Below are 8,573 nucleotides of genomic sequence, written 5' to 3' on the forward strand. Positions count from 1 at the left end.
ATGCTAGCGTGCGGCTGGTGGGTGTTTCCGCACACCGGAGGTGATGGTTTTCCATCTCTCACCCCGTGAGTGGTTTCCAGTGCATGAAGCTCAAACGGGCATTTCTAAAGCTGCATTGCTTCGACCTGGCGTGGTTCCAGCCCGGTGGGACTCTGTCTTCTAGTTTGAGACCCCCTCAAACTCCTGCCCACAGATCGCAGCCTTGCCTTTGTCAAGGCAAGCAGATACTTGGAGCCAGAGAAACAGCTGAATCAAGTTTTCCATTTGTTCCGAGTGTGCTGGCTTACCTATTAGCATTGCCAAGGCAAAGCTGCCTGGGGAGCACTTTGCATACCTACCTGGGCCAGAGTTTTGCTTGGGAACACTCTATGGTCCTGAGAGGTCCCAGACAACCAACCCAGAAGTTGCTGCACAACGAAGGCTCCTATGGCACCAGCCCAGATGAAGTTCACAAAGATTTTATGCCTCAGACTGGGCTGTTCATTCGAGATTAAATGTCTTCTAATAAAAAGCTGTGGTCAGTTTAACTCCAAATTGCATACTTTTCTTTATCTGTGGCCTGGAACTCAGCAAACTATGCAAAGTCCCATTTAAATTAATGGGATGCTTCAGTACTGATTTTAATGGGATTTTGTATAATAAAAATAACACTTAGAAATGCCCTAACATTTTGCTGCAAACTTGCAACAAAAGTCAATGGAACTGGGATAATAAAAATACAAGCTTTATGTGAAACCTATGAAGGGTTGTCATTAACTCCAATGGCACAGTTTCAGGCCTTATTATTTAGTTCACCTGTGTATAAGTAAAAATTACTTTATCGATTAAACAAGAATCTGTGACAACTTTTCTGTTCCAGTCTGGCAACTTGTATGTGAAAATTTAGTTTGCTATTATCAAAACAGCCAAGATATTCGGACTCATAAAGCAGCTTGTATACAAAGACCGAGAACAAATAAAAATAAGAAACTGCACATTGTTTTTGCTAAGAGTTCACTTATCAAATAAAGTTTTACTTCTGAAAAAATACTTCATATCCCTCCTTTAATCTATCCAGGAGAACAGTTTTCTGCTCACCCTCATAGAAAACAGTAAAAACCTCCTTCAAAGTAAAAAATGTTTTAATTAACAGAGCTGCAAAATAAAATCCATAGCTATGCACCAAGCCTCCTCTGCAGCTCAGCATTGTGCAAACTGCTCAGGCAAGCTGCTCTTATTAACAAGCTACAGGCTATGCTCTGCTCCAAACTGATTAAGCAGCAGGACTGCAGGCAGATTTTCCGTCAAAAATGTTTCAGTGGCAGCCAGCCTTTGCTTTTGCGGCATGATTTTTTTTAACAGGAAAAAATAATTTGTTTATCCCAAACTCCAATGTCTCTAATGAGGAAAGCATATGCACAAGATTTTATTTGCCAAAAAAACTTCCCAACAAATAAAAATTCCCATAGGAAAAAGAAAAAAAGGAGAGAGAAACGAAAGAACATATGTATTTGATTTTTTTCCGTTCTTCACCCAAGTGATTTCTTGCAAAAACCCAGGTAACAATGCTCAGTCTCTGCTAGAGATGAGCACATTTGCTCACAAATCTTCCCAGGAGATCAGTGGAGCTGAGCAAAGGCTTGTGCCGCCGGGCGAACCCCACCGATGTAAATGAGCAGCCCCGACCCAGCTCCTCCCGCCACCTCCGCTGCCGCAGACCTGCAACCCGCGGCAGCGTGCGGTGCCTCCCCCGAATAACAATGCAAAACAGCACTCGAGCCGGGTGGTTCATTCAAGTCTCGCATGGCAGCTTCAGAGCTTCTCGAAAGAAAAAAAAAATCTGTGTGTTAATATGCAAGAAACAAAAATCTGACTCAGTACGAGCAGGGACGGAGTAACTGCTGTCCCCCAGGAGCGCAAAGCAATTTATTTTACAGGCTTCAAAGTGATACATGCCTGGGTACAGGAGATTAGCAGTGGGATTTCCAAAAGCCCTGTGTGAGTGAGGACCAGGTTTAAAAAAATGATTCAGTGAATCAGTCCTGGTGTGAGATTTTCCTAGAAGTGAGTTAGGCACCTGGGATTTAGACACTAAGAGTGAGACTTTTAGAGGGATTTAGATGTCTGAAGATACAGCTAGGTATATAGTGGGATCTTTAAAATCACCTAGTGCCTGTGTCTTTGTATCTGCTCTGTCTCCTTCTGAGGCTCCTTTGACTGCCTGGGTGAAACTGTGGGAAACAAAAAATCCCCTCCAGAGGCTCAGGCACCCTCAAAAATTCCCATTCTCCTTCCACTCCCTTCTTTTTTTTTCCCCCAGAAAGTATAGAAGGAGAGTTCAGTCATTTAACAGCTAATTCAGGAAAGTGCTTAAGTACATGAGGAAACTACCCAGGAAAATGCTTCTAGGCATGATGCGAAGCCCTGGTCCCAGCGAGGCCAGCTGGAGATCTGCCGCTGGCTCTGGGGAAGCAGGGCTGCGCCCCATGGACAGCGTAGCACCGCTTGCATCCTGCTGCTCGCACTCTGCTAAAGAAGTCAGCAAAGTAAAGTTGCTTAAAGTTAAGCATCAAGTCTAGCGAGGCGAAGGAAGCAGCTTGGAGAATCGTGCTTTCACAAGTCTCTGTTTGAAGTCAGGTCCTGTATTTAATCTCACGCTCTCAGAAAGCAAGACCCCACTCTTCAAACATTTACAGAGGCAGGTTTTGAACCTTTGAAAGCAAACCTAGAAAGGCGGGTGAGAAGGCTGGGGGGCCATCCTACTCTCCCCCTTCCCAGGAACCAGGTGACAGGGGCAGCAGCCTCCCCTCCCTGGTCTGCAGAAGCCAGCAGCTTTCGGGAACATCCCCTCCATGGCACAGGGAGCAGGGCTGTGACATCCCGCATGTGTCTCTGCCCACGTCATCAGGCGTTCCCTGCAGTGAGCAAAACAAAATACTGAGTTAGTGCAGATATTTGGAGTTGGAGGAAAGCTCGTTGTTGTTTCTGGCAGGGAAGAACGCTTGCACCTCTTGCTCTGCGCTCTGCAGCACCTGCTGAGGTGGATCTTGCCCCTCCACCAACCCACCCATGGCCTGACATGGTGACACTGAACTGGGTTCAGCACAGGACCTGTGGAACACCCCCTGCTTGGCATGGCAGCAAAAAGGGCTGTATCCTGTTCTCTGAAATCTCATCCTGTTGTCTTAACTGGCTTTGCACGTTTTACCACTGAGCACGTCAGCCCACCTGTGCCCCACTATGCCCCTTGTCCCTACCCCAGCCATGCTGCCCCATGTGATGAACGGGGAGATTGCTCCCCTCGCTGGGTCCATCTCATTTCCAGGGCTTCAGGGAGAGCATTGAGCAGCATTCACCTGCGACTGATAGGCTAAAGCTCACTGGGCAGGAGCTGGCACCTCCACTGGTCACGTTTGCAAGGAACACAATGTGGAAAAGGCAGAAAGTACCAATCTAGGGTCCTGTCTGCTTTCCTGACCTGAACCCATCCCCTTACCTGTCCTGTCCATACATTGCCACAAGTTCTGACTGTATTCACGCCTATTCATTCCATGGATCACCTGCTCTGTGTGTATTCACCTGCCTTACATCTCCTCCTTTGTTCCTTACCTGTTTATCCCAGACAAATACCTGTCTACCTCAGGCCTACCTGGATGTTTGATATAACTAGCAGGTTGTGTATATCACTCTGTTTATATACCTTTAGATATCTGACCTCCAATTTGAGATCAGAACTATGAATTTCTTATTTACTTGCATACTCTAAGCTCTCTGATGTAAGTGTTCTACACAGACGTATTTAATTTGTTCTGCTCTACCTTGCACCCCCTTATTTAGTCAACCCTCCTACCTCCCCATAGCAAACGAATACTGCAAGATATAATACATAAAACTGACAGCTCATTCTTTGACATATTTACCTCATCTCCTTTCTTTTGTTTTAACACAGTCTAGTATCAACTAAATACAAGTGCATCATATATGTCTACCCGTTCCTCTAAGGTGCAAGGTTAAGATTTAATAAGGCATAGGTTAAGACTTAGTGCTAAGATATAGGATCAGGATTGAGTTACGGTTAAGGTTGGGTTGTGGTTGGTTTAGAGTTAGGGCCAGGGTTGGTTCAGCTTTTAGGATTATGTTTGGATTATGGCTGGGTTAGGGTGAGGCATGTGTTAGGTTTAGAATGGGATTATGGTTAGTGTCAGGGTCAATGGTAGGTCACAGCTTGTGTTCAGTTTAGGTGTTGGGTGCAAAATTTTAGGTGAGATTAGGATTACGTGTTAGTGCTATGTTCAGATACTGTTAGGAATAAGATTTGTCTTAGTGTTGTATTAAAATAAGATTTAATCTTAGGGTTGGGTTTGTGTCAGGATTTAGATTCCAAGTTAGTTTTAGGATTGATTTGGGAGTCACATCTCAGCCTTGATCATGTAATTTCTGTATATTTATTTCTTGTGCAAACAAATCTGTTGTCGTTCTGTCTCTCTTATGGCAGCAGATCACCTCATTTTCTCTCCCACACATCTCTGTAGGTGTTTCTAGTTGAGTTTCATAACACTTAGCCATCCATTTTCCCCATGTATTCTCATTTACCTGACCTCTTTGCCTTTTTTGCATACATCATGTCTCACACATCTAGTCTATCACACATCTACTAATCTCTCTTGTCCTCTCTTACAGCACTAATGTATTCACCACTCCTGCTTTTGCTTGTCATGCCTAAGACATCAGTGCAACTAATGCCACGATTAACTGATTGTTTTTGCAGCCTTTTATACCTACTCATTAAGCTAATGCCTGTGACTACTTAACTAGCTGATCAATCTGATGCAAATTTTAATTAATCTCTCTGGATTTCCATAGCATATGGTAAAATATGTATTTTCATCTTCCTTCTTCTTCCATCCATATTAATCTTTCTGCTCACTGGTACCCATTCTGTCGAGCTTCCTGGTACCCGCTCATCTGTATATGCATCCACATCCTTCCTCGTCAATCATCCTGTCCAGGATTTACTCCCCATTTAACATCCCTCTAACTCGTACTTGATCATCAGGCTAATTTCTCAACACTCCCAACTCATGAATACTCCTCTGTCTTTTTATCTACCCAACACCTAGTCCAACCTGTTAGTTCGCTAATTGTTCCAAACTTGTTTTTTTTTTTTTTTTTTACCATAATCTCTTTTTTCTTTATGAAATTTATATGTAACCTATTTACTCCATGCCTATTTTGTCTGACTCTTTCTTCGGTGCTTTTTTTTTCTTTTTTCTTTCTCCTCTCTTGTCTGTGCACTTTACCTTTGTTTTTGTATGCATCTACTTCCTTCTCTCATCTATGTCTTGTACATCACCTTTTTCACACTTTTCTGACTTTGTATTTGCAGGGAGTTTCAATGATCCTCTCTATGGGTATTGCTCATCTCTTAACTCACTCATCTCTATTAACCACTCACCCATTAACTCCGTTATTGTTCTTCTCTTATCTGTTCCTCCCTCTATCTCCATTCCCCATAATCAATGCCCTATTCACCCTATCAGCACATATTTTTTGGCTGTATTAGTCAGATATTTATTCCACCATTCCAACTATCTTTCCATCCTTTTACCCAGACAACACATGTTCTATCTGCCATAAACCTGTCCATCTCAATCTAATCTCTTCCTCTTTTGGCCTCTAATTTATTAGTCTGCTCTCTACAGGTTTCTCTAGTCAATCTTTCTAGCTAAAACAAGCTCAGTTAGTAATCTCTTCAGTGTGTATACATACCCATCTCTTCATCCACCCATCAATCCAATTTCTACTCAGCTAACCTAACCCCAGAATGTTTCCAGTATTTCTAGTGGATCACCTCTTCCTCCTTACATTCATTTTCCCTTTTTCTTTTCTTCACATGCTTTCCTTTCGTCATCGCTTCTTCTGGATTAATATCAAATTACCCATCTTCTATACAGACCCTATATATGTCTATGTCATTATGTCAATTATTCTGGTCCATCCACCCCCCATGTAACATTCTGTATCTCTCTACCCATTTATTCTTGTATGTTTATCTAAACTGTCCATCGGTCCACCAGTTTACACTATAAAATCCAGCAACCAACATGTGGCCATTCGGTCCAGGAGCCCAACCTGCTGTCCTTTGTTATAGAAGAGGGAATGTAGTTCAAAGTAACTTTCAGGAAAAATGTTTCTATCACTCTTGGTGACCCAGCCTTGTATCAAAGCGATGGGTACAGGGATGTGGAGAGCAAGAATGGATATTGTCTGACTAAATGTCATGTAACCCCAGGTGTCTCAAATCAGAAATAACAGTCATTTGCAAAAAAGTAGAGGTTTTCTCTGGTGAGGGGGTCAAGACTATTATGCCAATGAGCTGAAGAAAAGCGGACATTAGGAACAGACAAAATAATAATCTCTGCATCTATGAAATATACAATTTTTGTGGTATGGGATGGATTTTTCCAACTTTAAACATCTGCAGGGTGTGGCAGCTGCAGTGGTGTTATGCAGGTATGTCTTTTATCGTATATATCAGGGTAAGAGACCTGATATCAAAGTTTCCCACCTGAGCTTTCCACTCTCTCCTTACAAGTTTGATTTCCTATTGTTTTGTGGTACTCTGTACCTTTCCTTGACCAGACAAATCTACACCTGCCTGCAGCTGTTCCTCGGAGAGTTTCTATACCGAAAAATAGATACTCTCCCTCTTCTCACTCTTAGTCATCTTTTTTCTTTCTTCTTGACGTGGTTCAAACAAGAATCTTGCAGGGCCAACCTGCAAGGCTGAAAGAGTGAAAATCTTTAAAGTGCTGAGTTTGGAAGAGTTCAGACCCAGGAATTTGGATTATCAGGATGCTGAGTCACAGGATTTGGTTTTGAATGCTTTGCTGTTATTTTACCTATTCTCAATTACTCTTCAAAACCATACCAGTATCACTTGATGCCAAAAAAACCTGGGTATTATTGAACCATCAGGTGGCAAAGAGTGACAAGGTGAGTCTGGGAGTGCATGGAGTTACACTCTCAGGTGCTGCAGAGGGAGCTGAGGACCGGGATGCCCTGGGTGACTTTGTTGAGTCCTTGCAAGTCATAGGAGCTGGGGGAGAGGAGGGCAGGAGTTGGGAAACTCTTGGGAAAGTGTCATAAATACCTCTCGATATTCACTGATAGCAGAGCCCATACATGCACTGCTGACCACAATCACCAGCCTGTGTGAGAAATCGTTTGTCTTGGTCTTTGCATTAGGTAAATGCTCAACCCAAATCCACTGATTAAAGCAGACAACGAAAAAAAAAAAGAAAAAAAAAAAGAAAAAAAAAAAGAAAGAAACAACCCAGAGACAAGATTTCCTTGGGCCCCCAATCAACAACAAAAAAGGCAGCAACCAGACAGCCATTTAGTGAGCATCTCAAAGCTATCTGTCGTCTGCTGGAGGGGCTTTAAAGGCATCAGATTTGTGTGTTTGGCTCAAGCCAAGTGAATTGTAGTCTAAAGCTTTTCCTTGAACTCAAGGCTGTGTTTACTGCAGTCAGGGTGAGGGGAAGGAGGCAACCCCAAAGCCCTCCCTCCTCCTCTTCCCCCACCCTGCAAGCCCCAGGCTTGAAACTTGATTTAAAAAAAAAAATACGAGATTGAATTTCAGTTTGCAGGATTAGGGAGACGACTTTTAGGGGCTGCTTGTTGGAAAAAAAGCAAAGCAAAGCAGCTGGGAGGGATTAGGCTGAGCTGGCGTCTGCACTTTCAACTGATTCAATTTTGCTCCACAAGACATTGTATCTGAGCCTTTCTGGAGACTATTCAAAGCAAATCATTTTCATTTTACCATTTGGTAAGTGATCAGAGTCTATTTTTAGTGTCTTGGAAGCGTCGGGTTTTTTCCTTTTCTCTCTTTTTTTTTTTTTTAATTTCTTTCTTTCTTTCTCCTTTTTCTTCCATTCTTCCACATTTGAATATCTACATTTGGGGTATCAAGAACAGGCATGTTTGGAGGGAATGTTTACCACAGCCAGCAGCTTCAATTTATTTCGTGCCTCACTTCAAGAAGAAAAGGCACCAGAGGTCGGTCGGAGCTGGGAGGGCTGTCTCAGAAAGTTTCTCAGAGCCCAGGCTCTGCATCAGTTTAGGTCTCTTCACCAGTTTGGGTTTTTTTCAGGTGATTCCTTACAATTTTGGCAAAATCAACCAGTCGCCTGTAGGGCTGTTTGCAGAGATGAGGGTCCCAGTGGGCATCGGCAGAGTGAAGGGGTTTGGGGATACAGCCGAGGGTCCTGGCTGATGCTTTTCCAGCTGATCCTTTTTTTAAAATTATTTATTTATTTTTTCCCATCCAAAGGTTAATTTGACAACTTTGTGATGTTTTGCAAACTTTGTGTTGCCTTTGCTGCATCTTTCATTGAAAAAAACACAATGAGAATCAGACTTCCTTCCTTCCTTCCTTCCTTCCTTCCTTCCTTCCTTCCTTCCTTCCTTCCTTCCTTCCTTCCTTCCTTCCTTCCTTCCTTCCTTCCTTCCTTCCTTCCTTCCTTCCTTCCTTCCTTCCTTCCTTCCTTCCTTCCTTCCCTCCCTCCCTCCCTCCCTCCCTCCCTCCCTCC

This window comes from Patagioenas fasciata, chromosome 14, assembly GCF_037038585.1.
Source record: "Patagioenas fasciata isolate bPatFas1 chromosome 14, bPatFas1.hap1, whole genome shotgun sequence".
Classification (NCBI taxonomy): domain Eukaryota; kingdom Metazoa; phylum Chordata; class Aves; order Columbiformes; family Columbidae; genus Patagioenas; species Patagioenas fasciata.